At 28.4% G+C, this 9,739-nt stretch overlaps 1 protein-coding gene across 1 annotated transcript in view; it reads right to left on the bottom strand.

Moving 5' to 3' along the window:
• The window catches only part of LOC145277050 (rho GTPase-activating protein 6-like), an 840,447-nt gene that overhangs the window by 464,976 nt on the left and 365,732 nt on the right, over positions 1–9,739 (bottom strand). The window lies entirely within an intron of this gene.

The raw sequence follows: 9,739 nt of genomic DNA, 5'->3' as shown, positions 1-9,739 counted from the left end.
AAAAACTTTAAATAAAAATGTTAATAGAAATTTAAATAAAAATTTAAATAAGAATTTAAATAAAAATTTAGATAAAAATTTAAATAGAAATTTAAATAAAAATTTAAATAAAAATAGAAAAGAAAAGTGAATAAAGAAGAGAAAGTAAATAAAAAAAGAAATAAAAAACGACATTAAAATAAAAAAACGAAAAAGATAGAATAAAAATAAAAAAGAGAAATTTGCATGCAAAACTATACACATGAATTTTCTCGATATTCTTTTGTTTTATTAAAGTTTTCAGAGATGAAGGCGCCACTTCCTGAAGCTAACATTAACCTTCATATAAAATGCATTAAATATGTAATGTAAATACTTAAAATCATCATTAGATTTTGAATAAATTTATACAAAGCTGCCAGATATTTTGTTGCATAGTTGAATAGAACTCTAATATAATATAGAGAATAAATATATTCCGTTAGGTACAATACCAGAAATCCGTGTCGAGTAAAAACATTAGAAAGTGAATTGACCAGTAAATCAACATGTTCGTATTCGAACTCGCATTCTAACAGCTTTAACTGACTCCAAACAGTTTGACTTTCTATTAAATATACGTAAACAGAATTCAAGTGTTCAAGCTACATCACAACATAATGTTTGTTTTGTGGGGAATTTTTTGAAGTGAAATGTTAAAGAAGACATCTGTTTGATCCAATTAATCGAGGTTATCAAAGAAAAGAACTGCATTCTAAATTGCATTCGATAAATGAATTCGTTTTTAGCACACAAAGTACTTTCCTTCTTTGTATAAGTTTATGCATCCTGCGTATGAAAACATATACTTTGATCAGTTAAACACACACAAACACATACAAAAGCTATCAGACTCATAAAAAAAATTAAAAAATTACATGGCAAATATATAAACTAAGTGCAAACGATAGTACTTAAGGAGACGGTTAGAATCTTAAAGAGATCTCTTATTCTAAAATTTATAATGTCAGGTGAAAGTATCCGAGTACTAGTACTAGTATGTTTGATCTACAACAAAAACAAAATGATAACAAAATTGAAAACAAAGTATATATGTATACATATTACAAACACAGACACAGACACAGACACAGACACATAGGTGCGTACATATGCTATATATATATATATATATATATATATATATATATATATATATATATATATATATATATATATTACAGCAACCTAATGTCTACATATATTTTCTTTAATCCTTTCTAAATTTCTAATTAATTTTTAGGTTTCAAATTAGAACTGGCAGATATATTTGTCGTACTTGCTGTGTACTCTACTGCTTTCGTTTTCTTTCAGATGCATCTTCACGTATTTGTAAATGTATAGTGATCATCTGCACGGATTTGTAATTGTATAGTGATCATCTTCACGTATTTGTAAATGTATAGTGATTATCTGCACGGATTTGTAATTGTATAGTGATCATCTTCACGTATTTGTAAATGTATAGTGATCATCTTCACGTATTTGTAAATGTATAGTGATCATTTTTACGTATTTGTAAATGTATAGTGATCATCTTCACGTATTTGTAAATGTATAGTGATCATTTTTACGTATTTGTAAATGTATAGTGATCATTTTTACGTATTTGTAAATGTATAGTGATCATTTTTACGTATTTGTAAATGTATAGTGATCATCTTCACGTATTTGTAAATGTATAGTGATCATTTTTACGTATTTGTAAATGAATAATGATCATCTTCACGTATTTGTAAATGTATAGTGATCATCTTCACGTATTTGTAAATGTATAGTGATCATTTTTACGTATTTGTAAATGTATAGTGATCATCTTCACGTATTTGTAAATGTATAGTGATCATCTTCACGTATTTGTAAATGTATAGTGATCATTTTTACGTATTTGTAAATGTATAGTGATCATTTTTACGTATTTGTAAATGTATAGTTATCATTTTTATGTATTTGTAAATGTATAGTGATCATCTTCACGTATTTGTAAATGTATAGTGATCATTTTTACGTATTTGTAAATGTATAGTGATCATTTTTACGTATTTGTAAATGTATAGTGATCATTTTTACGTATTTGTAAATGTATAGTGATCATCTTCACGCATTTGTAAATGTATAGTGATCATTTTTACGTATTTGTAAATGTATAGTGATCATCTTCACGTATTTGTAAATGTATAGTGATCATCTTCACGTATTTGTAAATGAATAATGATCATCTTCACGTATTTGTAAATGTATAGTGATCATCTTCACGTATTTGTAAATGTATAGTGATCATTTTTACGTATTTGTAAATGTATAGTGATCATCTTCACGTATTTGTAAATGTATAGTGATCATCTTCACGTATTTGTAAATGTATAGTGATCATTTTTACGTATTTGTAAATGTATAGTGATCATCTTCACGTATTTGTAAATGTATAGTGATCATTTTTACGTATTTGTAAATGTATAGTGATCATTTTTACGTATTTGTAAATGTATAGTGATCATTTTTACGTATTTGTAAATGTATAGTGATCATCTTCACGTATTTGTAAATGTATAGTGATCATCTTCACGTATTTGTAAATGTATAGTGATCATTTTCACGTATTTGTAAATGTATAGTGATCATCTTCACGTATTTGTAAATGTATAGTGATCATTTTTACGTATTTGTAAATGTATAGTGATCATCTTCACGTATTTGTAAATGTATAGTGATCATTTTTACGTATTTGTAAATGAATAATGATCATCTTCACGTATTTGTAAATGTATAGTGATCATCTTCACGTATTTGTAAATGTATAGTGATCATTTTTACGTATTTGTAAATGTATAGTGATCATCTTCACGTATTTGTAAATGTATAGTGATCATCTTCACGTATTTGTAAATGTATAGTGATCATTTTCACGTATTTGTAAATGTATAGTGATCATCTTCACGTATTTGTAAATGTATAGTGATCATTTTTACGTATTTGTAAATGAATAGTGATCATCTTCACGTATTTGTAAATGTATAGTGATCATTTTTACGTATTTGTAAATGTATAGTGATCATTTTTACGTATTTGTAAATGTATAGTGATCATCTTCACGTATTTGTAAATGTATAGTGATCATTTTCACGTATTTGTAAATGTATAGTGATCATTTTCACGTATTTGTAAATGTATAGTGATCATTTTTACGTATTTGTAAATGTATAGTGATCATTTTTACGTATTTGTAAATCTATATTTGTTTAGTTTGCATGTTGAAACAAGTAACGTAGAAAGCAAGACAAATGACGACTCAACAAACAAAGGTAGATCAAATAAGAAGTGTATTAGGAAAAGGTATATTTACAGGATATTTACAAAATGGTGTCAAATAAGAGAGTCTTTGCTGGAGAAACATATCTGCTCTCGGCGGCCTTCGGTGGCTTCTAGTGAAATACATCAGGGAATAATAAATCCTCTTTTATATTTTCTGTTGTTGGAGTAGTACATTCTATTTTTTTTATAGAATGTATTAATTGGCTTATCCCAGAGTCCAAATTTCTCAATTAAATCTGTTCCGAACAGGTTATCGCTATTTTTCAATACGAACATTTTTAATTTCTTCGTAATCCTTTTTAATTTTATCGGAAGGATAACTTCTCCTGCAAATTTTATCTCACCACCAGTGACAGTCCGAGCTGATTTACTTGTTTTCATCATGGTTGGTTTACCCAACCTTTTCCATGTATTCAAGTTTATTATAGAAATATCGGATCCTGAATCCAGTTGTAATTTTATTGGCGTTTTAAATATTTCCGCGTTTATGTATTTTCGCCGATTTTTGTCTAATTTTTCATTTGATTTGGTTTGCTGTACTCTCTTTCTGGTGAACTCTTTATATCTGCAACAATCGCTTTTGCGTCCGACTTTCTTGCAAATGTAGCATTTTTTCTTCTTATAAGGGCAATCTGATTCCCAATGTCTTTCTGCGCATCTCTTACAGTTATATCTAGGAAGAGACTTGCTATATTCTTCACTATAATTATAATTATTATATTTGGAATATCTCGTTCCGTTTTGACTGCTTTTATTTGTATAGTTCTTGGTTGCTGTGTATGGTTTTCTAACCTTTCTTACATATGCCAGGCCGGATGCTTCTATCTTTTTAAAATCTTTTTTTAGTGTAATGGCCCTTTCACAATCCTCTGCTAATTTCTGAAGTGCTAAATCTTGCTCAGATTCCAGCTTAGACAACACTCGTCTGCGTATTTCTGTATTTTTCGTGGAGACTAACCCTTGTGCGAAGATTAGGCATTTGAAATCTTCTACTGTTAGTTCCACTAGCTTAAAATTATCACAGTTTTTATTAACAACTGATGCGTATGTCAAATAATCTTGGTTGTCCATCTTCCTTAGATTCATACACAACTATCTCTTATGAAAAAGAGATATATTCGGATTAAATAATTCGTTTAGTAATTTTACAGCTTCCATGAAATTAATTCCGTAGTTTTTTTTAGGTAGTATATAATCTACGAACTTGCTGTGTTCTCTTACACCCAACTTCCTGAGTAAAAGGCCCACTTTCTGGCTATTTGGCCAACTTTTGCAGTTCAGTTGAAAGACATCCTCGTATCTTGTATAGTATGCTTCAAAAGTCTTTTCTTCCTCCGGAACAAAATTAAATGTGTCCATGCTATTAAATATAGTTGTATGCGAGAAATTAGTACTGTCCAAATTTTCTCCATTAGTCTTTAATAGTTCCAGTGTTTTAGCAAAACGTTCATTTTGCTTTTCTTCATATTCAAATTGTAATTTCTTCTGCCTTTCTTCTTGTTCAAATTGTAATTTCCTCTGCCTTTCTTCTTGTTCCATTTGCTATTTCAATAATTTCTCCTCTCTATGTGCATCTAGCTCGGATTGCGCCTTTTGTTGCGTCTGCAAAAATTGCATTAACATTCTAGATAAATCTTCCATTTTTTTGTATCCTTCAGTAGCAGTAATGCAGTTAGGAAGAAAAATTGTACAATTTCACATGCAACACAATATCCGTACCATATAAAATGGCTTGTGTTACAAAAAAAATTGTTCATAGTTCCTGTTTTCAATAGTAATATCGCTGCTCGAATAATATTTTCTCACTTCGCTAGCGAGTCAAGCTCATCCAACCACAACATAAGAACTGAGGCTTTTGCTTAAACCACAAAATACGATTTACTTTATCGTTTTAGGCATTTCCTAATAAATAACAGCCGAACTTAAGTACAACTCTTTCCATAGAAAAAAAAAAGTTTTCCAACTCGAGTCACAATTGAAAAAAATAAAATGTATGTACTACATTTAAATTTTTTTTTTTGCTTGACGTTTTACTGTCTTATATCCGTTATCCAGTGACAACTTTAGTTAAAAAAATCTTTCCTTGATTTTAGTTTAACTGTGGTATTTTATTTATTTATTTATTTATTTTTAAATACCGAAGAGAAGAATTTGGTTTACCAAAAAGTCTTTAGTTGGTATTTACAACAATTTAGGAAATCCACTGGTGAACTTTTTTTTTCTTCGTATGTTACTTCCTTGTAATTTAGTAATACGAATCTGTTCTTCGTAATTTAGTAATAAGAATCTGTTTGTTGTTTTACAAAAATTCACTTTTACAGTTTTTTTTTTTTTAGATGGATTCCACGGGAAACGGCGTAAATCGTCGCTTTTTTTGCCACGTTCGAGCTTTTTTTTCTTTGAGACTGCAATTAAAGGTTTTGGTTTGACTCTTTTTTTCCGACTAGTATTTTAGTAAATAAAATACTATTAATCGAGGTTACTTTTTTTAACCTGAATGTAGTTTTTGTTCTTGGAATTTGGGAAACAACCGTTTCTTTCTTTTACTATTGTACTTCGCGAGGAAAATATTTTACAGTTTTCCAATGCTCGCTGAATTATTAATTTTTCCCGCTTGAGTCGAACTTCTCTTTAGCGTAAAATCCGTTTTTACGACTATTTCGTTCGTCAAAACTTGTATTCCTTAGAAAGGTCAACCATTGCGTTATACTTTTTTATTAGTGAGTTCTTTCCATTTCTTCGTACAAACTGTTATATTTGACGTTCATCCTCGTCGCCACTGTTAAGTTTGCAGGTTAAAACAAGTAACGTAGAAAGCAATACAAATGGCGACTCAACAAACAAAGGTAGATAAAATGAGAAGTGTATTTGGACAAGGTATATTTCAGAATATTTACATAATGGTATCAAATAAGAGAGTCTTTGCTGGAGAAACATATCTGCTATCGGCGGCCTTCGGTGGCTTCTGGTGAACACACACTCAGACTAACTGAGTCTTCCTATTTATGTGTAATTACTATCCACATATGCAAATAAATGTGTACCACCATAACAATAGTGATAATTTTCACGTATTTTTAAATGTATAGTGATCATCTTCACGTATTTGTAAATGTATAGTGATCATCTTCACATATTTGTAAATGTAAAGTGATCATTTTCACGTATTTGTAAATGTATAGTGATCATTTTCACGTATTTGTAAATGTATAATGATCATCTTCACGTATTTGTAAATGTATAGTGATCATTTTCACGTATTTGTAAATGTATAGTGATCATTTTTACGTATTTGTAAATGTATAGTGATAATTTTTACGTATTTGTAAATGTATAGTGATCATTTTCACGTATTTGTAAATGTATAGTGATACTTTTTAACGTGTTTTCAATGTATAGTGATCATTTTCACGTATTTTCAATGTATAATGATCATTTTCACGTATTTTTAAATGTATAGTGATCATCTTCACGTATTTGTAAATGTATAGTGATCATCTTCACATATTTGTAAATGTATAGTGATCATTTTCACGTATTTGTAAATGTATAGTGATCATTTTCACGTATTTGTAAATGTATAGTGATCATTTTCACGTATTTGTAAATGTATAGTGATCATCTTCACATATTTGTAAATGTATAGTGATCATTTTCACGTATTTATAAATGTATAGTGATCATTTTCACGTATTTGTAAATGTATAGTGATCATCTTCACGTATTTGTAAATATATAGTGATCATCTTCACGTATTTGTAAATATATAGTGATCATTTTCACGTATTTTCAATGTATAATGATCATCTTCACGTATTTGTAAATGTATAGTGATCATTTTCACGTATTTGTAAATGTATAGTGATCATCTTCACGTATTTGTAAATGAATAGTGATCATCTTCACGTATTTGCAAATGTATAGTGATCATTTTCACGTATTTGTAAATGTATAGTGATCATTTTCACGTATTTGCAAATGTATAGTGATCATTCTCACGTATTTGTAAATGAATAGTGATCATCTTCACGTATTTGTAAATGTATAGTGATCATTTTCACGTATTTGTAAATGTATAATGATCATTTTCACGTATTTGTAAATGTATAATGATCATCTTCACGTATTTGTAAATGTATAGTGATCATCTTTACGTATTTGTAAACGTATAGTGATCATTTTCACGTATTTGTAAATGTATAGTGATCATTTTCACGTATTTGTAAATGTATAGTGATCATTTTCACGTATTTGTAAATGTATAGTGATCATTTTCACGTATTTGTAAATGTATAGTGATCATCTTCACGTATTTGTAAATGTATAGTGATCATCTGCACGTACTTGTAGATGTATAGTAATCATCTTCACGTATTTGTAAATGTATAGTGATCATTTTCACGTATTTGTAAATGTATAGTGATCATTTTCACGTATTTTTAAATGTATAGTGATCATCTTCACGTATTTGTAAATGTATAGTGATCATTATCACGTATTTGTAAATGTATAGTGATTCTCTTCACGTATTTGTAAATGTATAGTGATCACCTTCACGTACTTGTAGATGTATAGTAATCATCTTCACGTATTTGTAAATGTATAGTGATCATTTTCACGTATTTGTAAATGTATAGTGATCATCTTCACGTATTTGTAAATGTATAGTGATCATTTTCACGTATTTGTAAATGTATAGTGATCATTTTCACGTATTTGTAAATGTATAGTAATCATCTTCACGTATTTGTAATTGTATAGTGATCATCTTCACGTATTTGTAATTGTATAGTAATCAACTTCACGTATTTGTAAATGTATAGTGATCATCTTCACGTATTTGTAAATGTATAGTGATCATCTTCACGTATTTGTAAATGTATAGTGATCATTTTCACGTATTTGTAAATGTATAGTGATCATCTTCACGTATTTGTAAATGTATAGTGATCATCTTCACGTGTTTGTAAATGTATAGTGATCATCTTCACGTATTTGTAAATGTATAGTGATCATCTTCACATATTTGTAAATGTATAGTGATCATTTTCACGTATTTGTAAATGTATAGTGATCATTTTCACGTATTTGTAAATGTATAGTGATCATTTTCACGTATTTGTAAATGTATAGTGATCATCTTCACATATTTGTAAATGTATAGTGATCATTCTCACGTATTTGTAAATGTATAGTGATCATTTTCACGTATTTGTAAATGTATAGTGATCATCTTCACGTATTTGTAAATATATAGTGATCATCTTCACGTATTTGTAAATATATAGTGATCATTTTCACGTATTTGTAAATATATAGTGATCATTTTCACGTATTTGTAAATGTATAGTGATCATTTTCACGTATTTGTAAATGTATAGTGATCATTTTCACGTATTTGTAAATGTATAGTGATCATCTTCACGTATTTGTAAATATATAGTGATCATCTTCACGTATTTGTAAATATATAGTGATCATTTTCACGTATTTTCAATGTATAATGATCATCTTCACGTATTTGTAAATGTATAGTGATCATTTTCACGTATTTGTAAATGAATAGTGATCATCTTCACGTATTTGTAAATGTATAGTGATCATTTTCACGTATTTGTAAATGTATAGTGATCATCTTCACGTATTTGTAAATGTATAGTGATCATTCTCACGTATTTGTAAATGTATAGTGATCATTTTCACGTATTTGTAAATGAATAGTGATCATCTTCACGTATTTGTAAATGTATAGTGATCATTTTCACGTATTTGTAAATGTATAGTGATCATCTTCACGTATTTGTAAATGTATAGTGATCATTTTCACGTATTTGTAAATGAATAGTAATCATCTTCACGTATTTGTAAATGTATAGTGATCATCTTCACGTATTTGTAAATGTATAGTGATCATCTTCACGCATTTGTAATTGTATAGTGATCATTTTCCTGTATTTGTAAATGTATAGTGATCATCTTCACGTATTTGTAAATGTATAGTGATCATTTTTACGTATTTGCAAATGTATAGTGATCATTTCCACGTATTTGTAAATGAATAGTGATCATCTTCACGTATTTGTAAATGTATAGTGATCATTTTCACGTATTTGTAAATTAATAGTGATCATCTTCACGTATTTGTAATTGTATAGTAATCAACTTCACGTATTTGTAAATGTATAGTGATCATCTTTACGTATTTGCAAATGTATAGTGATCATTTTCACGTATTTGTAAATGAATAGTGATCATCTTCACGTATTTGTAATTGTATAGTGATGATTTTCACGTAAGACAGTGGTATTGTTTCTAGTATTAATGTAGTATTAGCATTAAAATCATTTTAAAAAATTTCAAATTACGTGAGGCCTTCCAAAAGTAATGTGTCTTATTTTTTTCTATCCGA

Source organism: Euprymna scolopes, chromosome 5 (genome assembly GCF_053919585.1).
Source record: "Euprymna scolopes isolate OS-2025 chromosome 5, ASM5391958v1, whole genome shotgun sequence".
Classification (NCBI taxonomy): Eukaryota; Metazoa; Mollusca; class Cephalopoda; order Sepiida; family Sepiolidae; genus Euprymna; species Euprymna scolopes.
Note: the sequence above shows the minus strand (reverse complement) of the source record. Positions and strands in the feature narration are given on the sequence as shown.